The 24,384-nt window shown below is 39.8% G+C and overlaps 1 long non-coding RNA gene across 1 annotated transcript in view; it reads left to right on the top strand.

Annotated features, from left to right (window-relative positions):
- Positions 1-22,950, top strand: part of LOC149469905 (uncharacterized) — a 137,285-nt gene extending 114,335 nt beyond the window's left edge. The window contains exon 2 of the long non-coding RNA XR_016311482.1: positions 20,827-22,950. This is a non-coding gene — a long non-coding RNA (uncharacterized LOC149469905). The remainder of the gene's footprint in view (positions 1-20,826) is intronic.
- Positions 22,951-24,384: the final 1,434 nt, after the last annotated feature.

Raw genomic sequence — 24,384 nt, 5'->3', positions numbered from 1 at the left:
ATATCTATATTATCGTGTTGTACATAAGACAGAGTATAATAATATAGTAATCATGAGATGTCAATTGATGATGGGAAGGCAGTAATTATTCTCAATTTTATGAAAGAATTCACTTATTGAGGAGAGAGGTTGTATTGTGTACAACAGGATAATGTGTTTGATGGATGGTTTGCATACTATGGAGGTTTGCCCTCATCTATTCTCCAGTTTACAGTTGCATAATCTTTTTTGGAATTAAGTAGATGCCTCCCTTAGTAGACATTATGTGGCCCACAGTAGACATAATGTTTGTCCCTTGAAGATTTTTGTCCTGTTGGGCCCATTATGACATGCTTGTGCTAGAGTATTCAATACAGCCCTGTGCAAATTAATGTCTGCCAGACATATTCATAATTGGGGCTGTTTAAAAAAAAAATGTTGATTAACTATTTATGAATAACTGTGAACTCCTAGCTATGAGTGTGAACATGACCATTATTCTCTGCTGGTTAAGCATTCATTAATAAATAAACATCTGAAGGTACAACGTTGTAAAACATCAACACATTTATATGACTTTTTATGGCATGGTGACTCTTGCTGTTTAGCAATTTTGTCATAAATGGAGAACATTTGCTAATGACTTTGCAGTTTGTCTTTGATTATTTGAGCAAGACTGGGCATACTTTGAGAAGTCTGAGAAGTTAGACTCAGTGACACATGTTTTTTTCCCATGGGTTCAAAATTTCCGGAAATTTTACATCTCTATTCCTGACCATACTTTGATATCCAAGGTTCTGAGGTGTGCAGAACATCATGATTTCTCTATAAAATGAATTCTTCATGATAGTGTTTCTGCCATCTCTTAGCTGAGTCTCTTAGGATTAGATGAAGAATGCACTCAAGAAACAAGAATGGAAAAGTTTAACAAAATCTTGGATGTCAAAGAAACACTGAGTGTTTCTTTGACATATAACACCCAGGGTAGTAGGGTATTATTTTGTTTTGCTGGGTACATGGACAACAGTAAAGATCCTCTGGGGAGTCTAATCCAGCCTCACTTCACCCAACAAAACAAACAAAACTTGTGTAAAGTCCACTTGCCAATGTCATGGTCAATATGTGAAACTTGCTTGCTAAGAAGCTTTCTCTGAAAGTAATGACACATCTACTCACATTCATACCAGCACACACCATGCAATCTACATTTACAGGTTTCTTCTACTTTGTATGATTTGTCAATACATGCAATGTTACCATGTTTCAGCCTACTGACTTTGAATAAATCTTACTTCTTTTTCTCCAGTTTTTATAATTTACACCCTCTCCTACCCTCTCCACAGCCCAGTGCTCCAGTGAGCGCTGGAGGGGCAGAGCACAGAGACGCAGATTTACAGTCACTGCTCTCTGCTCAGAGTGGAGGGGACAACTGAGTGATCAGCTGTCTTTGATTGCTAAGTTCTCGGTGTAAAGCCGGCGGGGCACAGATGCAGCATTGGAGTGATGGTGCATCCACCTAGGTGAGTATACTTTTTTTTTTAAACCTCATACTTCTCTTTTAAGTCATTAACACAGCTTTCACCATTTCAGAGTAACCGATAACACTGAACTTTGTAATTACATATTATGAAATATAAAAACACAACAGATACTTGTCAGACATAGAAAATTTTGAGGTTCATTTCCATGATTTCTGTTATCTACGTGAAAAGTAAACATCAAAGCTATATAAATAGATGCACATCATATTTCCTATTTAACCCCTCAGGGTGTAATTACTTTAATCTATGGGGTAGATTTACTAAAATTGGTGCATTCAGAATCTGGTGCAGCTGTGCATAGTAACCAATCAGCTTCTAACTTCAGCTTCTTCAGTTAAGCTTTGGCAATAAAACCTGGAAGCTGATTGGTTTCTATGAACAGTAGGACCAGATTTTGCACTCTTCCGTAAATAACCCCCATGTATCTTCCACACCTCACATTTTCTCAACAGGAAAATACAATCACTACCCCTGTTTGGGGTCAATCTTTTAATGTTCACACTCTGATTAAATGTCTTGACACTGGTAATATGGGTTTGAATCTCCAAATAAAATGTCATTGTTGTGAGATATAGTCCTTGACCTTCTGTTTGGTTTCATCCACATAGATTAAAGTGCACAGACAGATTAGAACATATACCAAAAAAGATGACAAATTAAACTGGTTGTAAACCTCAGAAATGAAATATCAACAAAGCATATCCCTCTATAGTGTGTATCTGTATCAATCCAGAGCACCAAGTGTCATTTCCTCTGCTATCTGCATGAGTCACTGCTGACAAGTTTTCCACACCAAGAGAAATTAAATGACAGAGGAGGGACCTCCAGGAGATTGACAGCTTCAGCTCTTTGTGCTGTGGAAAGGGGGGGGGGGTGTCCCTTCCCTCTAATCAGCTCTCAGAGATCTCCTCACTGAGTTCTGCAGAGTGTAATGTCAGCTATCTGCCCCCTTTTTTTATGACAGCTCAGACAAGCTTTATAAATCCTGGACTTTACACAGATGTAGAGATGAGAAGACTGCAAATAAACAGGTACAACTAACCGGATGAATAAATGTGCTTCCTTTTCATAAGACAAACAAGGGAAACATCAAATTTTTTTCTGCCCAAGGAACATTTAGAACAAGTGACACTATCAGACTTTTAAAATCAATTGGACCGACTTGTCTCTCAGTCTACTGAGTGTGAGCCACTGAGCAGAACACATTTGGGTGACAACTATCAAATCTTAGTAACTGCTTATGGTTTGTGGCGAATATAGGTCCTTTTTTAAACAGTGTTGATCAATATATACTAAAGTATTCAGGAATGTGTCAAGCAACGTGCCCACCATCAAATTACAGTTAATCATACATTTATCAGCCTATGAAATGTATGTTGGAATTTATTGTCAACCTTACCTCAAAATCATGCATAAATGCCCCCATAAAGAGGATTAACAATCTCTTTTTGTTTCAGGAACAGTTTTATTTGCAATGCCACAGCATTAACATGGGACATTTTGGGGGACATTTATGCATGAGTTTGAGGTAACGCACAATTTTTCCAATGATCTTTAATAATTATTTTACGTCACCTCAAGTAATAGGGATGGAAGTCTGAGAGGCAAGGCATATGGCACATCCAGCAATGACGAGGGTCAGCATGAGGCCATGCTTAGTAAGGCCAACTATTCAACAATGCTCAAAGTTTCCTAACCCCACCCTTCCATCTTTAGCTTCATCCTTGACCAGGCAGGTGTCTCTTCCTGAATTGCTGGAACAGAACAAATAATATTCATGACCCCAGACACGTGGTTCAGCAAGAATGGGCAGGAACTTTACATCTCCTTCATGGCCCACTGGATCAATTTACTGGCAGCTGGGAAGGATACAGAAGCTGGAGGTGCCAGCCCATGTTGTGCAAGTTGGTGTTGGTGACAGCTCAGTCACCTCATTCAGTGAATTCTCAGAGCCACCAGTCCCACACAAGCGACTAAATGCTTATGTAACAGCCCATGAAAAATGCTGCTATGCTGATTTGCAGCTGGTATGCCTGAGGGACAGAAGTAACATTGGGGCTGGGAAACTTAGTTCTTCAGGGGCAGGCTGAGAGGTGGCTAACCCTACTCCATTTTGTATCAGGAAAGATCATGTTTTACAATAGTACCAGACATGGTTGTATGCAAAGATATCATGCTGCACATCTTGTAAATAGAGAAACAGAAAAAGGGCGCACCGACCTAGTGCATTATCGTTTAAAGATTTATTGAAGAAACAAAGTAAGTATCATACTCACAACAGACATAAAAACACAGGCATGTCAAACTGAACAAGATGTAGGATCCAAACAACATCTGAGTTCATACGATGGAACCCTGGATGACCAACTGGCTAACGCGTTTCAAGGACACAGCCTCTTCCTCAGAGCCAATCTCTGGCTCTGAGGAAGAGGTTGTGTCCTCGAAACGCATGTTTATATTTATATATGTGTGTGTGTGTATGTATATATTACAGAGCGGAGTTTGAGAAGACGAGTTCCACCTTTGGTCACTGAAATGTAGCAATAGACTTTACTGTTCAACTTCTGCCCACCAGCATGACAATATTCATTCATTCATTCATTACTAGAAGAGAGATGTAGCTCACTTTCCCAGGCACAGACAGACACAGCATGTGACATAGATATTGCTTTAATACAGCAATCACAGACTGTTTATTTCTTTTTTTTTACTGATAACATAATCTTGAGGAAGGTAAAGCATAATCCTGAGGTAGATGTCACCAATATAATAATTTCATTCTTTGTCCTTTTTATTCAGCTGAATGGGTTTCCAAACGTGTCCTGGAAAATACAGGTGAAACTCGAAATATTAGAATATCGTGCAAAAGTTCATTTATTTCAGTAATGCAACTTAAAAGGTGAAACTAATATATGAAATAGACTCATTACATGCAAAGCAAGATAGTTCAAGCTGTGATTTGTCATAATTGTGACAATTATGGCTTACAGCTCATGAAAACCCCAAATCCACAATCTCAGAAACTTGGAATATTGTGAAAAGGTGCAATATTCTGGGCTCAAAGTGTCCCACTCTAATCAGCTAATTAAGCCATAACACCTGCAAAGGGCTCCTGAGCCTTTAAATGGTCTCTCAGTCTGGTTCAGTAGGAGTCACAATCATGGGAAAGACTGCTGACCTGACAGTTGTGCAGAAAACCATCATTGACACCCTCCATAAGGAGGGAAAGCTTCAAAAGGTAATTGCAAAAGAAGTTGGATGTTCCCAAAGTGCTGTATCAAAGCACATTAATAGAAAGTTATGTGGAAGGGAAAAGTGTGGAAGAAAAAGGTGTACAAGCAGCAGGGATGACCGCAGCCTGGAGAGGATTGTCAGGAAGAGGCCATTCAGAAGTGTTGGGGACTTTCACAAGGAGTGGACTGAGGCTGGAGTCAGTGCATCAAGAGCCACCACACACAGACGGATCCTGGAAATGGGCTTCAAATGTCGTATTCCTCTTGTCAAGCCGCTCCTAAACAACAAACAACGCCAGAAGCGTCCTACCTGGGCTAAACTGTTGCTCAGTGGTCCATAGTTCTCTTTTCTGATGAGAGCAACTTTTGCATCTCATTTGGAAACCAAGGACCCAGAGTATGGAGGAAGAATGGATAGGCACACACTGCAAGATGCTTGAAGTCCAGCGTGCAGTTTCCACAGTCTGTGTTGATTTGGGGAGCCATGTCATCTGCTGGTGTTGGTCCACTGTGCTTCATTAAGTTCAGGGTTAACGCAGCCGTCTACCAGGAGATTTTGGAGCACTTCATGCTTCCTTCCGCAGGCGAGCTTTATGAGGATGCTGACTTCATTTTCCAGCAGGACTTGGCACTTGCCCACACTGCCAAAAGCACCAAAACCTGGTTCAATTACCGTGGGATTACTGTGCTTGATTGGCCAGCAAACTCGCCTGACCTGAACCCCATAGAGAATCTATGGGGCATTGCCAAGAGAAAGATGAGAGATATGAGACCGAACAATGCAGAAGAGCTGAAGGCCGCTATTGAAGCACCCTGGTCTTCCATAACACCTCAGCAGTGCCACAGGCTGATAGCTTCCATGCCACACCACATAGAGGCAGTAATTGCTACAAAAGGGGCTCAAACCAAGTACTGAGTACATATGCATGCTTATACTTTTCAGAGGTCCGATATTGTTCTATGTACAATCCTTGTTTTATTGATTGCATGTAATATTCTAATTTTCTGAGATTGTGGATTTGGGGTTTTCATGAGCTGTAAGCCATAATCATCACAATTATGACAATTCACAGCTTGAACTATCTTGCTTTGCATGTAATGAGTCTATCTCATATATTAGTTTCACCTTTTAAGTTGCATTACTGAAATAAATGAACTTTTGCATGATATTGTAATTTTTCGAGTTTCACCTGTATGTGTTGGCTAGAAGTTTGTCATTTTGAAACATGCACAGCGAAAGGAAAATAGGAGATCATTTTATACCATTGTTCTAGACAAGAGTAATATTGATATATCACTCAAAAAAGTCCCTCAAATGTGAGAATACAATAAATATACATGTCCATGCATTTAGGGGGCTAGGATATATTTGTATTTTTTTCATACACTTTACATGTGTCAGCTGTGTTTTGTAAAAAAAATCAGTTTTATACACGTCTATGTTCATATAAAACTTTTTCATAGAGTTAGCCACTAGACAATGATGAAGATCTGAAGTAAACTATCCAGATACACAGTGTTCCACACTGTAACCATACATCTTCCATATTTGGTCACAGACAGTGTTGTAGAATAGTTTTTAAATCGAAAACACATGATTAATCAAAGCTAAAGATCAGACTGTTCCTTTTTTTTTAAAGCAAATACCGCATACAATTATTTCTTCATTTTCATTGGTATGGGTTCATTTATATTCAAATAATTTTTATTGAACAATTTTAACATACAGAACCAAGACAAAAGAGAGATAAAAAAGAAAAAAAAAAAGTATATAGGAACATTTGCGTAGGAGTGAAAAGGTTCACATTTGAGAGGGAGACTGTATAAAGGAGAAGAGTAGGAGTGTAAATGCCCCACCATTTGGCTGGGGGAACAATAGGTTTTTATGATATGTACATGAGAGGTATGCTCGATGTCTCGTGAACCTTGCTGGAGGTTGGTAAAGTGTAAGTAGGGGAGGGGTATAGGGTGGGGAAGGGAAAAAGGCACCAGTTCAGCAGGGATACTGCATTTACAGCATCTTGCAGAGGTATATATTATTAATCAGTTTATTGAGCAGTTGGGATTTTTTTAACCATCGAGTCCATTGGACTGTGAACTTATGGTAAGAGGAATTATGAAGGGCTATTCTCCTTTCCATTTCACATTGGATGTTAAGGTCAGATAAAAGGCTAGCAATAGAAGGGGTGGTGATGGATTGCCAATGTTTGGTAATATTGGTTTTTGCAGCAGCTAACATGTGTATAATAATCGTACGTGAGTTCGTGGGGTATTTATCTATGCCTATGTGTAGGAGAGCTAGGGCGGGATTTGGGGTTATTGGTGTTCCTGTAATTGAGGACATTATTTGGAAGACCTTGTTCCAATAAGATTTGAGGGACTCACATGTCCAGAGTATGTGAAGGAGCGAACCGGTTTCCCCACAGTGTCTCCAGCAATTTTGCGAGTGTTGCGGGTAGTATAAGGACAATTTAGCAGGGGTTAGATAGCATTGGTGAAGAGTTTTCAAGAATGTTTCCCAATGGGAGGAACATTTCGAGGCTTTGAAAGTGATGGTGAATGTTTTTTCCCAGGCATGTGGAGTAATTGGTTGGAGAAGATTTTTTTCCCAGTTGATTAAAGATGAAGTATACATGGGAAATTGTGTTAGGGTTATGAGTGAGTAGAAAGTTGAGATTCCTTTCTTTGGGTAGGTTGACCTATGGAAGAAATGGTGTGCAGTTGCAGGGATTTCCAATTTGAGTGGTATAGTTGTATTGTGAAGTAAATGGGCTATGCGTATGCAAGTGAATTGGTCAGTATCAGGAAGGTGGAATTTCTTTTGAATAGTGTAAAAGGAGTCCAGTTTGCCTGTGGTGTAAATATCCTGGATATGGAGTATGCCAAGATTTTCCCACTTTGCTAGGTTCAAGTGGGGGATCATAAAGCACAGCGATGAGATTGGTATTGGGATTTGTAAATTGTCTTTATGAAGTTTATTGTAGGTTACGAAGTCATGCCAGGCAGTTAAGGAGGCTTGTATGCAGGGATGTTTATGTAGAGATATAGTTTGAGCCGTTCGGGGTATGTATAACACATCTGTTATAGTATGAGGTAGGTACAAGGAGGATTCCATAATAGTCCGGTATGGGTTCATTTTAAATTCATGACCATTATACTTTCAGTTATCATAGTTAGTCAAAACACATTCATCAAGTTAAAAAAAACAAACACTTTGGGGTTGATTTAGTAAAGGCAAATAGACTGTATACTTTGCAAGTGCATTTGCTCCAGACTTCCATCATCCAATCATGTGAAAGCAAATATGCTGTTTTTTCATATTCCATCAATATGATTGGGTCACTTCATTTACTAAGCTCTGGAGCAAATGCCTTTGCAGAGTGCAACTGTTCTTGCAAAGTGCACGTTTATTTACCTTTAGTAAGTTAAACATCTTTGAATTCTAAACCTGCAGTTGATCCAGAGGAAAGCAAAAACAAGACAGTAAAATGGTGTCCGATTTGCTCTAACAGGGAAAATAATTATTCATGATCCTCGAATGTGATAGGATAAATATTTAAATCAACAGTCTGTTATGTTGTTCCCCATGGCAAAGCACCCCGCTGCATTGAGGGCATATGGCCTACTATGGTTCAAGGGAGGGGGGCATGCACTTTTTCCCACTTTTTTTCCTGGCCTGCTAGGCTGATTGCATGGATTAAGAATCAGGTAGAGATTTATAGTGGTGTCGCAAACGTGCGCAACACACAATGAAGGACGCAGACTCCATTTTGTTAAGAGTATCCATTTTCTCCCCTCACTCCCTCCCCCTCCCTCTCTGAGAGGAAACATTTGGCCAGCGTGTGTGTGTGCTGGTTGTGGGTCACTGGCAGGCCAAGACATCTCTGAGCTAGGTGTCTAGCTGTCTCGGAAAGCTGTACCATCTCACACCTCGGAAGAGATAAGGCAAGCTTTCTCCAGAGTTGAGAGAGATTCCAACCTCATAAAACTTAACTCAGCATAGGTTACAGAATCAGATAACCTGGATTAAAACCATTTTTCCCCTATGTCTCATATCTTGGAATATGAGAGACTTACATAAAAACCGAACATATCGTCTGATGGACGATGAGCAGGCGAACAGTTTGATGGGTCACACGCCTTGTCTCGGACACACAGGAAAGCAGAAAAAGAGATCTCGTGAACCATTTAGTGTACACTTTCATAATTCATATCTAATCAATCCTCAGACTTGTCTGCATAATAATCTACCCGCGGGTCGAATGTCACTTGTGTAGATGAAAAGTTATGAGCCCAAATATGAACTACACAAGGTTTCGGGCTCTAGTTGAGGTCAACACCCAGACCTCCACGCCTTAAATGGGTTATTGGTTCTTGATTTCAGAGACACCCCCTGCTGGGGACTACAGTCTGTCAGACCTAAGAGTGTAGGTTGAAGACGTCTCCCATTTTTAACATCAATACCCCCTGGGAAGACCCCTGCCTTTTGCTCTGAAACTTGATCTGCTTACATCCAAGGCTTAATGGCAAGTACCTTAACCCTTTAACCTCTCTCTGTTATCTCTTTGCTGTGCTGTTATGCTCTGTATATTTATATATCTTAGTTACATCTTTTTTATTGCACCCGTTTGACCTTTTAGTAATAAATCTTTCTTTCTGAAAGTGTTGAACTGTTTCTATAGCTCTGTATTGCAATTTACGAATCCATGCTCATGTTCGTGTAAAGGCAGGCGTCCCAATACTTTTGACAGTATAGTGTATGTTGGAGGCTTCTTGAAAGGGATGTGTTCTACGAGATAACCTCATGACATTTGCAAGCAATGACTGAATTGTGCTTTTAAACCCAAACTAAACTTTTAGACATGTTAAATTGTGATTTTCCCAAAATTGGATGTGAAAGGGGGTGTTATATGCTGGTCCTTAGGTGGTTAGGTCGTAGAAAATATGGAAAATATATTTTTAAATAAGGATGCATTTTTTTGTTTGTATGTATATTCATTTTATAGATGTGTGAATAGTACTTTTTAGATTACATATTAGGTAAAAAAAATGTACCTACCTTCGCTCCATTTGCCTCTCTGCCTCACTTTACCCCACACTCCATTTCAATTGCACATTTCTATTTCCTTGCCCAAAAAAATAACCAGGAACAGGAAGTGCCTGAGGTATAATATCCTCCCTAAGAATGGGATATTGAGAAAAAATTCTGATAACTATTACGCACCTAAATGTAGCTAAAACGCACATAATTGCAATTTACGAACTACTGACATTTAGCTGTTGTCAGATACAAAAGTCTGTTTGAATGTAGCACTAAAATTGTACTTGGACACCTCAATTTTCATTAATTCCAACAACTCAAAAATCTTTCTTATGCTTGATAAAGCTGTCTGTGCATATCAATAAACAGGAGTTGGATTCCCAAAATGTCTTTAGATATTTAGGTTCACAGCCTAGATCTCCTACAGAGATCAACAAGAAGCAGAAACACCTTACAGGCATATCAAAAATGCCCTTCTTCATGTAACATTAACAGTAACACCAAATTCCTCACTCTCCAATGGATTGCAGATCTTTTTAACCGCCAATAAAAATGGGATATAACTTTTCTCTGGAGGTAGTCCTTACAATTGACTTCATGTTGTAGGTTTTTTATAGTCATTGTTTGCTTTTTCTTTTGGTGCCAAATATGATTTTGCAAGACCATCCTGCAAACATCACTGCCACATGATAAGGTTTACAATATCTGATATTAAATTAAGATTTGCATGGGACTGACTGGAAACAACTTAATTTCTATTACATATTAAAGTTGTTCTAAATGCAGAAGGCTTTTTTTTAATCTTTTTTCTGCATTAACCACTTCAAGCCAGACACTTTCACCTCCTTCCTGTCCAGGTCAATTTTCAGCTTTCAGTGCTATCACATTTTGAATGACAATTGCGCAGTCATGCAACCCTGTAAGCATATGAATTTTTTAGCATTTTTTTGAGACAGATAAAACTTTATTTTGGTGGTATTTATTCACCACTGAGATTTTTATTTTTTTGCTATATAAATGAAAAAGTCCAAAAATTAAAAAAAAAAAAATTCTAATAAAATTTTGCAAATAAATAATCTTTCTTCATAAATCTTGGCCAAAATGTATTCAGCTATCTTTTTAGTAAAAAAAAAAACCCAAATTAGTTTATAACCAAAAAGTATAATTTTTCAAAAAGTTTTTACATTTTTATTTTTTTTTATATTATTTATGTTTTTTGTTTTTTTAACATACCATCACCCTAGCATTGTACTACTTGTGGGGGGTGATGAAGATTTTTTTTCACACTGATTTCTTTTACACCCATAAAGGCTGTAAAATCAATAATTTCTCCTTCTCTCTGGCTGCATTCTTGCAGCCATTGAGAAATATTTATTTATTTCAGGTACTTATATAGTGCCGTCAATTTACGCAGTGCTTTACATATACATTGTACATTCACATCAGTCCCTAACCCTCAAGGTGTGTACAATCTAAGGTCCCTAACTCACATTCATATATATACACCTACCAGCATGTCTTTGGAGTGTGGGAGGAAACTGGAGTACCTGGAGGAAACCCACTCAGGCACAGGGGGAACATGCAAACTCCAGGCAGTTGATGCTGTGGTTGGGATTCGAACTGATGCCCCTAGTACTGCCAGGTGAAAGTGCTAACCATTTAGCCACTGTGCTGTCCAGTGTGAGAGCTGTGATTGGTCACAGCTTGTCACATGGTACAAGGCTGTTGTGAATAGCCTTGTACCATGTGACCTCTGTGATCATTCACAGATTTCACAAGTAGTAAGCAATGATGTCAGGAAGTGACATCTTGCTTACTACTATTCATGTGATCACTGATTTATCAGTGATCACATTAATTGGGACCTCACACAGAGGTCTTGTACAGCGATTGGTGTTCCGCTGTGTCCTCCAGACACAGGGGCACTGGATCGCGGTGCCACGCACTCCCAGGGAGCGCGCACAGGCAGGGAATGCGGGTGCCGTTTATAAACGGCAACCTGCTTTGGCATTGCTCCCATCCAGCCGTTTATGTACATGGGCCGGACAAGAAGTAGTTAAGGTAAAAAAAACCTGCATGCAGCTCTCCCTAGAAGCTCCCTCCCCTTAAATTTACCTGAATCCTATCTCGATCCAGCATGTGTATTAGAGAAGCAGCTCTCCCAGCTCTCTCCCTCCTTATTGGACAGAGATGCAGCAGTGGGTGCCATTGGCTCCTGCTGCTGTCAATCACAGACAGTGAAGAGAGAGAGTGGCGACGCTGAGCTGGTTTTGTGTGTCCATGGACACACAGAGCTGGCTCAAAAGTGAGCATGCAATAGTGTAGCTTGCTACTGGGGCACTCAATAGGGGAGAGGGGCCAAGAGTGCCAGCGGGGGACCCCAGTAGAGGAGTATTGGGGCTGCTCTGTGGAAAACCATTGCACAGAGCAGGTAAGTATAACATGTTCATGTGTGCCTGGGGGACATTTAAAGCAGTTTTACTTTGGATTCAAGTCCATGTGTCCCCGAAACACACAGACTCTGAGAACTGGAGGACCCGAATAGAGATTTGGGGCCTCTGTATTTTTTGGGGTATAAAATCAACAGCCCAAACCAGCATTGACTGCTTCAACTCCCTCCTAGACTCAGAGACTCAAAGCAGAAGATTATACTTGGCTTAAAACAACCTAATGCTGAGGTCTCCTGCTGTTATGTGTAATCTGTTTATTAAGGTGTTTTGTGTTTACTGGTATGATGTGTACAGTACTTGCATTTGCCTATCCTGTCCAGGCGTAAAGTGTCTTTCTTCCATTGTGTAATGACAGATTACTGTATTGGCCTGCTGCCAGTGCCATATGATTGCTGTGGCCAATCACAGCAGATCACATGACAATTGCATGCAATGAAAGGCTTTGATTCATGCCTTTCATTGTGTGCTTGAAAACAAATCTTACCCAAGCTCAACTGCTCTATTCACCACATGGAGACAGGAGACCGGTGAAATGGGTGAGGTGTACACTCCTCACAGCAAATATCCAGAATACAAGTAGTCAGCAACTCAGAAAGCTTCTTAATGGATATCTTTATTGATTACATAAATACAGGCTCCATATACTGACATGTTTCGGCTTCACAAAGTCTTATTCATAGCATACAAAATATCACTAAAAACTCAGTATATAAAATATAGAAAATACTACCCACAAAGCTCTAATGTGGGAGTGTATCAATTAAAAGCAATTAGAATAATTACTGACACATGGAGAAGAAACCAAACCAAAAAAATGGCAGGATAAAGCAATAGAGAACTGAAAATAAGCAACCTATAAGCCAAAAACATTCTTAAATACAATAATTATACACAGGTTGCATTGTGCAGGTGGAGCTAAGTGAATCATGTTAAGAAAAGATTCACATCCATTCTGCTATTTAAACCATGTGGAGACCTAGTCTGAAGCATATGGATCTACTACTTACTGTATGGATCCTCGCGTTGGAGCAAGATGCCATATGTGTCCACTCCTCTCACAGGTTTCTTGATCTGTTCAATAACAAAGAAAGAAAACTAATTAAGGCTGGCCATACATTATACAATTATCTGCAGATTTTTGGTTTAGATTTACCAAAAACTATATAATAGGAGGACAAACCTAAACAACACTTTCAGTTGTATCCAATTAGGCAGGCCCTTGCACTACATAGTTGAAGGTAAATCTAAAGGAAATTGGGCAGAAAATCTGCAGATAATTGTATAATGTATGGCCAGCCTAAGGTTGCCCTGATGAACCTCCCTAAAGTGTCTTGATACAATAGATATGTTTTAGCGATAAAATTGTTGATATGATTGTATTGTTCTGAAACAATAATTTCATCGTGTACTATTGTACCAGTGACGTCCATGGACGCCAGTGCTGGGCACTGATGGGTGACACTGCTGGGCACTGATGGATGGCATTGCTGGGCACTGATTATCAGTGCAGATCTCCCCTGTCACATCTGCCCGTTATCGGCAGTACTTTCCTCACGCTGTGACATTGCCCACATGTTAACCCATTCATGCCCAGTGCTTTTTATTAGCACTGATCACTGTATTGGTGTAACTGGGGATGTCAGTGAGACCAAGTCTGTTCCCCCCCAGTGTCAGTATGCCCGCCGCAGTCACCGCCATTACTAGTAAAGATTGAAAAAAGAAAAGCCCAGTATACAGTATCTCACAGAAGTGAGTACACCCCTCACATTTTTGTAAATATTTTATTTTTAAATCAAGAATTAACTCATTTTGGGCTGCCATGTCTGGATAATGAATCTCCAAGAAGTAGGTCACTGCAAGGAGCCCCCACGTGTGGGGGATTGACGTGTATAAAGATTCCACGTCCATCCTCACCAAGAGAGCCTCCTCAGGGATTTCCAAATCTCGAATTCTAAGGAGAACGTCTCTTGTGTCTTGCACATATGACGGTAATTTAACCACCATATCTTTAATGAGGGTATCCAGGTACTTGCCTATTCTTTCAAGGGGGCCATTTATTGCTGACACAATCGTTCTTCCAGGGGGCATTGTAGGGTTTTTGTGAATCGTAGGGATGATGTAAAACGTGGGTATGTTGAAAGTATCAAACCTAAGTAATCATATGTCTTTTTAGAAAGTAGTCCCACCTCTTTAGCTACTGATAGTTTATAATTGAGTTGTGGAAATAACTCTGGGAATGGATTTTGTGTCAATTTCAAGTATGTTGTCTGACCCTAAAATTGTCTTTGCATCTCCGCCACATGATCATCATCATTTAATAAGACCACATTGCGACCGTTATCACTACTTTTAATCACTATGTTGGGGCCGTTTATTAATTTATTTAAGGCTCTGCGTTCTTCTTTGGAGAGGATATCCTTAGGTCTATAAGACCAACTAACCATCTTAAGATCCTTTTGAACTAACTCCAAAAATAGTCTCACCCATTTATTATTCTGTAGAGCAGGCATCCCATGTCCTCCTCACACTCTGTATTTTCATCCAGGAGACTAGCCAGATAATTTATTACCTATCTTTTCTGATCACTGAGGGAGTGATTCCCCAGGTTCTCAGGTTAAATCTATCTATTAAAAATGTTCTATAAACCACCTTTCTGAGGAACAGATTAAGATTTTTGAAGACTTCAAACTCACCCATGTCAGTAGTAGGGGAAAATGAAAGTCATTTTTGTAAGAGTTTGACATGTCTATCCTGCAGTATAAACTTAGAAAGGTTAATAACTTTAAGATTCTGTATCTGTGGTGATAATGCACTCCATAGGGAATGGACTATTTCCTCTGGCTTCAGGTTCTTCTTGTGGATTTTGTTTTGGTGGATTCTCTTTCTTCCCCCTGTCCCCTGTCGATTAATATACCTCTGTTTGGTTCCCATTGTTGTCTGGTTCCCTGTTCGGTGGAACCAGGGTTTCCTAAAAAAGAGACCGATTTATAAGATAAATTCTCATCACTCTCTGAGGAGAAAACCCCACTGTAATTAGGAGTAAATCTGTGACGTAAACGACCCATCCCCCTGTTGACCGTAAGGTCAAAGATCAGACCCCTGTTCCAATCCTCTAAGTCCCTTCCAAATTTCAGTTGTTTAGTAGCTTTTAAATTTCGCCGAGTCTTTTCCACTTCCTTTTTAAGTAATTCATTTTGTCTCTCAAACTCCAATTCATCTTTAAGTGGGTCCAAATCCCCAACACTATTCTCAATCTGTTTCTGTAGTTCCTGTATTTGAAGTTTTCTCCATTTTCTATTCAGATATTTAATGATAAGGTTTTTGTAATTTTTAAACTTCTCCTTAATTACATCATTTGTGTCAGTGGACAGTTGATCCGTCTCTTTTATGAATGCTGATTTGATCTCCACATCAATATTGTCCCCCAATTTAAAAGCCATATCAATTCTGCTATCTCTTCAGAATGAAATAGCATTCATATAAACAAAGGAAGGGGAGGGGTGGAGTCAATGGTTCCAAATTCAATAACCCCTTAGGGAGAATGAGACCAAAGGCTCTGAATAACCAAAGTTGCTTATATATTATTCGGCGAAACTGTAAAAACAGTGACACCATAAAAGGGGGAAGGATTTGCCAAACGGCTTCTGTCCACTAGCTCACCAATTAGGTGTGGGTCACTGTACCCTAAACATATAGAGAAAAAGCAGATTTAAGGAAACACCCTTAAAAAAGAAGGTACCAATAGTGACCCAGGTAGTTTGACTAAAATTAAACCTTTATTGGAGCACAATTTGAAAATCAAACATCATGAAAACTCACATTGTAAAAATTAGTCTCCATCCGTCACCATTAAAAACATCACAAAGTTGTCAACTATAATAGGGGTCCAGACACACATGATTCACTGAGTGGTTCTGTACCCAAGTAAACAACACTCAATTCTGTGTCTTATAATGACACTGCCTCCACTTTGCATGCTGGTAAATGGTGTCTCTATCTAATGGTTACCCTCAGTGACCACCCTATTACAGATTGATCTGTTTAACTTTCTTTCTTTGTGGCCAATACAGTGTTTACAATACCAGCTACCCCCAATACTGTGCCTTTACACTGCCTCTTTATTTACTATTAGATTATTACTTAATATAAACACTCAGACCGAAGTGGAGGCAGTGTCGGGTTTCATGATGTTTGATTTTCAAATTGTGTTCCAAAAAGGTTGATTTTTAGTCAAACTGCCTGGGTCGCCATCAGTACCTTCTTCTTTTTTAAGGGTTTCTCCTTAAATCTTCTTTTTTCATTTAATTATCAATAAATGCCCCATGACTAAGAAAACTATGATTAATGGCCACTAGTAGATACAAGGGTGAGTATATGTGATCCATAAGGGAAAGACAACCACTTATTACTAATTGCCTACAGATTTTAAAAGACAAAGCTGTATTTGAAAGGATCTAGATAACCTCCATTTTGTTAATGTACGCCATTTTAAGTATTAAGTTAGTTTTTTGCAGGTATATTAGAAGCTTAATGAAACTGTTTTAGTTGTTCAAGGATGTATCAACAGAAGCTAACATGACCCTGACAATGTCTTTGTCTGGTTGTTTCTCAGAAAGTTAGCCAAAACAATTTGTACCAAGAAATGTATATGTCATGTTTCATGTAGTTAGCTCATGATGGAAATTTACAAGTTACAGTTTTGAAACTCGCTCCCCCCTCCCTTATTATTATCTGTATTCTATATAATCTTACTAATGCCTAATAAACTTTGAACATCTCTGAACATAAGCTGCCGTTATTTCCGTGTTCATGGGGTGTTCCCAGAATTCTGCTGATAAACCAGGAATCTCTCCACAGACCGGGGGTCTCTGAGGGGATAAAGAAAATCATCCTTTCAGCTGGGGGCTCGTCCGGGATGACCACCCACCTCACTTGGTAAGTAAACTTTTTGTCTTTTTATGACTAAAAGCTCTTTCTTGCCGTGTTGAGGGAAGGTCTTGAATCATTCTGTATTGTCTATATAGACCCGTGATAACCTGTAGCTGCTTTTGGTAAGCAGACTTAACTCTTTCGTAGAGTTACAAAATAGTGCACTAACAAAAAAAAAAAAGGAGTGTTTTTGGTAAACACAGATTGTTCTCTGGTAGAACACACTGTTTTTTGGTAAAACAGTGAAGAGATAACTTTTGGGAAGTTATCAAAAGGTTAATAAGTCTGTGGAGCAGATTCTGGTTTATCTGTTTTGCTTTTTTTTTCTGTCGCGTAGAAGTATAAGATAATTTGTTGTGTGGAACAAAATAAGATTTTAAGGTAAAATTGTCTTATCCACTGTCTAAATATGGGTCAAGGAGGTAATTACCCACCAGGTCCCCCAGAAAAGGGAGAAAATTGTAAGGATTATGTTGCTAGAGTTTGTGGAACGGACTATTATTTAATAAATCCCTGGGTGGATTGTATAGCTGGTTGGACAGAAGCTATGGGAAGTACAGACCCATTCCCGAGAGAGAGAGGGAGAGATCTTATGGGAATTTTAGGGATTTCTCTGAGAGTAACATCAGAAGGAGGTATTGTTGCCAGATCCTCCAGAGTACCCATTATACCCGCCTATTTCAATGGTGAGAGTCATCCCTCACACATTACACCCCCTTCTGATACACATCCAGTTTGGGCCACAAATTCTATGGATGTAGGATTAATTTCATGTACACCATACACAGTCACACTCAAGGAAGGGGCATTGCCCTACAAACAGGCAATACAAATTGTCGCCAGAGAAGGAGGAAGAGATTGCTCCTCTAGTGGAAAGATTTTTAGAAACAGGTATTTTAGAAGAAACTGTTTCTCCTTACAACACACCTATCAATCCTGTTAAGAAGCCGGATGGCTCTTACAGGTTTGTACAAGATCTGAGGGCCATAAATAATTTGATAGTTCCATTAGCCCCAATAGTGCCTGATGTACCATCACTCCTCACCTCCATTCCGTCCTATGCAGAATATTTTACAGTGATTGATTTAACAAATGCATTTTTTTCGGTTCCTGTGGACCACCAGACAAGGGTGCTATTTGTATTTATATTCTGAAAATCGCCAGATGAGCTGGTGTAGAATGCTCTAGGGTTTTGTGGATTCGCCTGCAGTCTACTCACTTGCCCTCCAGACCACACTGAGGTCCTGGACCCCTCCCAATGGTTCGGTCCTCCTACAATATGTGGATGACCTATTGATTTGTAGTTCAAGTCAGGCGGCCAGTCAGGAGGATAGTTGGTCTCTGTTAGAATGGTTGTCAGGGAATGGTCACAAAGCATCTAAAAAAAGAAATTGCAATGGTGCCAAAAACAGGTTGAGTACCTTGGTTTTATTCTAAGTCATGGTGAGAGGAATGTCAGTCGCAAAAGAGCTGCGGCTCTCGTGGGTCTGCCCCGCCCACAAACAAAAAAGGACATGCTAACTTTTCTTTGTATGATTGGTTACTGCCGCCAATGGATACCTGATTGTTCATTCTATGATCACACTCTGAGGTCTGCCACACTTTCAGAATCACCTGACATTCTCACATGGTCAAATGAAATGGTTGATGCCTTTGTGTACCTGAAGAATGCTATGGTAACGGCCCCTGGTCTTGGACTACCTGACTATAAGAAAATGTTTCATCTGTATGCTAGGGAAAATTGTACAACCATGGCGGGGGTCCTGGCTCAGGAACATGGAGGCAAGCTCCGCCCTGTAGTTTTTTCCAAAGTAGTGCCAACTCAGGTTCAGGGCATGCCTGCTTGTCTGAGAGCTGTTGTATCCTGCGCGATTCTGGTGGAGATGGCTATTTCTTTCACATTGGGACATGAAACTACCCTACACACCACACATCAAGTGTCCTTACTACTGAAAAACATACACACTCAACACATGTCAGCACAAAGGTTGAGCGGATATGAAGTGATTCTTTTATCTGATCCCAACTTGATTATTAAATATTCTTCAGCAAATTCAGGTCCTGCTCCAATTTTGAATGCCCTATTGGGGCTAAAGGGGGAACAGGATGAAGTGGCACCAGAATATAATTGTATAACCCACATACAGCAAGACACTTCCCCTAGGTCCAACATGTCAGCTGTGGCTCTTGATGGGGCCCCAGATGTGTTTGTAGATGGCTCATGCTCTAGGCCAAATGATAATATTTACCACCCCCTCAGCATTTACCATGCAGGATCTGCCATTGTGCAACTTCCTGACAAAATACTCGAGGCAAAGCCAATTCCATGTCTGTCAGCCCAAGCAGCCGAACTGATTGCCCTTACAAGAGCATGTCAATTATTTGCAGGACAGGATGTCAACATTTACACAGACTCCAAGTACGCCCATGGTGCTGTACACAATTTTGGGGTCATTTGGGAGAGAAGAGGATTCATTGCTGCTGATGGCAAAACCATATCTCACTCTTCTTTGATATCTGATCTACTCAAAGCCATACAGTTACCAAAAACATTAGCCATTCTTCATTGCAGGGCACATACAAATCGCAGAGATCATATTGCCAAAGGAAATGCATTAGCAGATAAGGTAGCAAAGGAAGCTGCATTACAACAGGTGGCCAGTGAGCAGATACCTTTGCTCACTTCAGGCGTCACAACTACCCCACATGACCAGATGTATGCAGATTTACAAAAATTTGCTACAAAAATCGATCTAGCAGACTGGAATAGTTCTGGAGCACAACTAGATCCAGCTTCTGGTCTAGTGTGCTTAGAGGGAAACCATGCATTCCCATGTCAAGTGCCCCATTGTTCATTGCACAGTACCATAGTCTAGGACATAGAGGATGGAAAACGACATGTGAAACATTATTGCAGGATTTTTACATTACAGGCTTATCTAGGTTGGTGAAAGAATATGTTTCTAGGTGCATTACATGTATAAGGAACAATCCACAGAATCCAAAGAAATCACAACACCAGCATCTAGTGTACCCAACTATACCTTTCACCCATTTACAAATAGATTTTACCCACATGCCAAAAACAGGACAGAGGCAAGAGTTTTTGTTGGTAATGGTGGATATGTTTAGCAGATGGGTGGAAGCACTTGTCACTAATAAAGAAGACGCGCAGACTGTAGTCAGAATTCTTACACAGGAGAGAATACCCAGATTGGGATGTCCACTGCAGATAAATTCTGATAACGGACCAGCTTTTGTGGCCAAGGTATGCCAAGACCTGGTAAAAGTACTTAAAATAGATTGGAAATTTCATATTCCCTATCATCCTCAAAGTTCGGGTATAGTAGAAAGGATGAACAGGACAATTAAGGATAAGTTGAGGAAGGCCACTGGAGGAACCTATACCCACTGGAAGAAGATGTTACCTGCAATTCTAGCAGAGGTAAGAATGACACCTAATAAGACTACAGGGTTATCTCCTTTTGAAATATTAATGGGAAGACCGTTCCCTATTCTTTGGGCTAGACAGCCACTTATGTTAGAAAGAGGGGACCTTGACCTGGTACAACAAGAATATGTGAGAAAATTGATTCAGACTTTAGATAAGGTTAAAAGAAATGTTGCTCGCACTTTTTCTTTTATCTTTTCAGGAACCAACACACCCTTTCCAAGTGGGAGATGTCGTAGTGGTACGCCAACTCGCTAAAGACAAGAAGCAAGGCTACCCCTTTGGACCACCTACTATGGTGATAGCGGTTACCAGAACGGCTGTTCTGGTGGAGAATTCCCAGTCCTGGATCCATGCTAGTCGAGTGAAGAAGGAGAACCAAACACCTGAGAAACACGAGATGGAAAAAGGAGGTGAAGTGTGAGAGGAAAATCCTCGAAGAGTGGGTGAAGTAAGTGAAAAAGGCCCTGAAGATGACATTCTTTTCTGCCCCTCATGGTGTTTTGAAGATCTGGGTCCTATTGGTCATACTGACTGTGTTCTTTTTCCTGCCAGTATGGATCCTAACTAACTGTATTTATCACCCTGAGGACTTGGGCCTAATAAAAAGTGTCTGTGGTCAAGGACTAGATTTAAATGAGACCCAGATAACCAAAAGTGAAAGAAAGTCAAAAAGAAGTTTTGAAGAGAACAATCCTTTTTCAGGAAAAATGTTGATGATGCAGTTTAAATCTGCTTATGCTCAAAAGTCAGGTTATGATAAATGTTGGATATGTAGTAAGTTACATCCTAGCACATATGAAATTCCTCTTCTGGCCGCTCCAGTCAAAATATTTTTGTTAATAAAAGGGAATGTAAGTATTGGTTTGACCAATATTACTTCTAATGCCACCATATCTTTTCCAACTCTAGGAGTCACTCATCTCCCCGATTGGTGTTTTAGACTGGGGAATACTTCCCACAAGGGAAAGGGAATGTGCTCTCAGTCCATATTAAACATATCTGATCCTGGAAGGAGGGATGGAACTTCTTCTGTGAAACTCTGGCAAGTAAATGGTAAAACCCTGAATGAAAGTTTAGAAGGGATACAAGATAATGTGGGGAAAACTATGTTTGGAAAACTTCTTTTTTATTTTACACTTGTTGTCACCCCTGAATTTCATTCTGCAATACAAAAATTGCCAATTTCCTTGGGAAACAATACCTATATCTGTTGTGGTAAGATCTGTTACCCTTGGATACCGAGTAACGTCCAGGGCTGGTGCTAGGTAGCCCAATTAGTGCCAATCATGGCAGCTATAGACCAAAAGGAACACCAGGTAAAAGCCAGCACATACCCAAAACACCAACTAACTCTGAGACAGAGAAGGGAAACCAAACAAGAAAAGGTAGATCTATTCTCTACAGGCGATAAGGTTTGGTCATGGTTCCCTACCTACACGGGATGGGGAATAACACTCATGAACAAAATAAATAATTACACAAACATTATTGATGATATACTGGAGAGGAACTCTAAGGACATAGGGTTGCTAAATACCGAGACCAGAGGTATTAGAAAACAGCTGGAGATGCAAGAATTAGCTATTGAAAGCATGAGTGCTGCTCTGACAGGTTTGTGTGAGATGACAGAGGATTCTGAATGTTGTACTTGGATATATAATACCACAATGACTGTTCCAGATTATTATGAAATAATAAAGCAACACAGGGAACAGGTAGATGGTTTAATGGAAGAAGCTAGAGCTATAGGAAAAGATGGATGGACTCCTTTTGATTGGTTAGGATCAGGATTTGGTTCCGTTTTTTCATGGATGAAAGATATCGCTGTAAGCATAGTCATGATATTGTTTTTTGTTTTATCTTTATATCTATGTTTTAAATGCTCATTATATTGCATTGCTAGAGCTACCAAGCCGCAAAATACAAAAATGCGGGTTATCTGGCTATGTAAAGAATTGAGATCATGTTCATGATCTCAGAGGGGATTGAAAGGATCTAGATAACCTCCATTTTGTTAATGTACGCCATTTTAAGTATTAAGTTAGTTTTTTGCAGATATATTAGAAGCTTAATGAAACTGTTTTAGTTGTTCAAGGATGTATCAACAGAAGCTAACATGACCCTGACAATGTCTTTGTCTGGTTGTTTCTCAGAAAGTTAGCCAAAACAATTTGTACCAAGAAATGTATATGTCATGTTTCATGTAGTTAGCTCATGATGGAAATTTACAAGTTACAGTTTTGAAACTCGCTCCCCCCTCCCTTATTATTATCTGTATTCTATATAATCTTACTAATGCCTAATAAACTTTGAACATCTCTGAACATAAGCTGCCGTTATTTCCGTGTTCATGGGGTGTTCCCAGAATTCTGCTGATAAACCAGGAATCTCTCCACAGACCGGGGGTCTCTGAGGGGATAAAGAAAATCATCCTTTCAGTATTGAACTGCATAAAATTGGAGCCACCATAATTCTATACATCTCCAGGTTGATAAGGCATCCATTCATCCAATCTTGGATCTAGTGACAAGACGGTTAACCTAATGGGGCAGTGTATGAAAGCAAGCAAGTGGTCAACAAGGTATAAAGTAGATAGGTGCAAGCTGGAGATGAGTAACTAGTTAGTGCAAAGCAAGATAAGCAGTAACTGGCAGAAAATGCTGATACATTTTGCAGAGACAGATGCAAGGTATGCTTGCTATAGACCAGTTCTTACGAGTAGAAAAGTTGAAGTGTAGCCCATCTGGGGAATATATACAGTTAGGTCCATAAATATTTGAACACAGACACAAGTTTAGATTTTTTTCAGGTATTTACCAAAACATATTCAAGCTATAGTTATCTAATGGGCTGAAAGTGCACAATCTCAGGTTTAATTTGAGGGTATACACATCCAAATTGGAGGTAGGGTTTAGGAATTACAGCTCTTAAGAGTAACCTACCAGCATGTCTTTGGCGTGTGGGGGGAAACTGGAGTAAACCTATGCAGGCACAAGGTGAACATGCAAACTCCAGGCAGGTGGTACCTTGGTTGGGATTTGAACCAATGACCCTAGTACTACCAGATGGAAGTGCTAACCATTTAGCCACTGTGCTGCCCATATATACTGTATATAGATACTGTATATACAGTATATGACCAGAAGCCTTTTGGAGACATAATAGCATAGTCAACATTAGGAACAAACTGGTGGTTTCAATACAAGCAATTAGATGTACAGTAAATATACAGCACCACTGGCTCCTGTAATCTATTACTAAAGACTGAATTTGGGTTATTATACAGTTAGGTCCATATATATTTGGACACAGGCACAATTTTAGTTTTTTTCAGGCATTTACCAAAACATATTCAAGCTATAGTTATATAATGGATATGGATGAAATAGCACACTCTCCAGTTTAATTTGAGGGTATGTACATCCAAATTGGAGGAAGGGTTTAGGAATTACAGCTCTTAAGAGTAGCCATCCCCCCTTTTTCAAGGGACCAAAAGTAATTGGACAATTTAATCAAAAGCTGGTTCATGGCCAGGTGTGGGCTACTCCTTTGTTATTTCTTCATCAATTAAGCAGGTATATGGTCTTGAGTTGATTCTAAGTTTGGTATTTGCATTTGGAAGCTATTGCTGTGAACCTACATCATGCGTTCAACGGATCTGTCCATGCAAGTGAAACAGGCCATTGTAAGGCTTCAAAAAAAGAAACAAATCCACCAGAGAGATAGCAGAAACATTAGGAGTGGCCAAATCAACAGT

Source organism: Staurois parvus, unplaced genomic scaffold (genome assembly GCF_062004578.1).
Source record: "Staurois parvus isolate SC_StPar_1 unplaced genomic scaffold, SC_StPar_1.0 ptg000058l, whole genome shotgun sequence".
In the NCBI taxonomy this organism is placed as follows: domain Eukaryota; kingdom Metazoa; phylum Chordata; class Amphibia; order Anura; family Ranidae; genus Staurois; species Staurois parvus.
The sequence above is the reverse complement of the archived record's forward strand: the minus strand, read 5'-3'. Positions and strand labels throughout refer to the sequence as shown.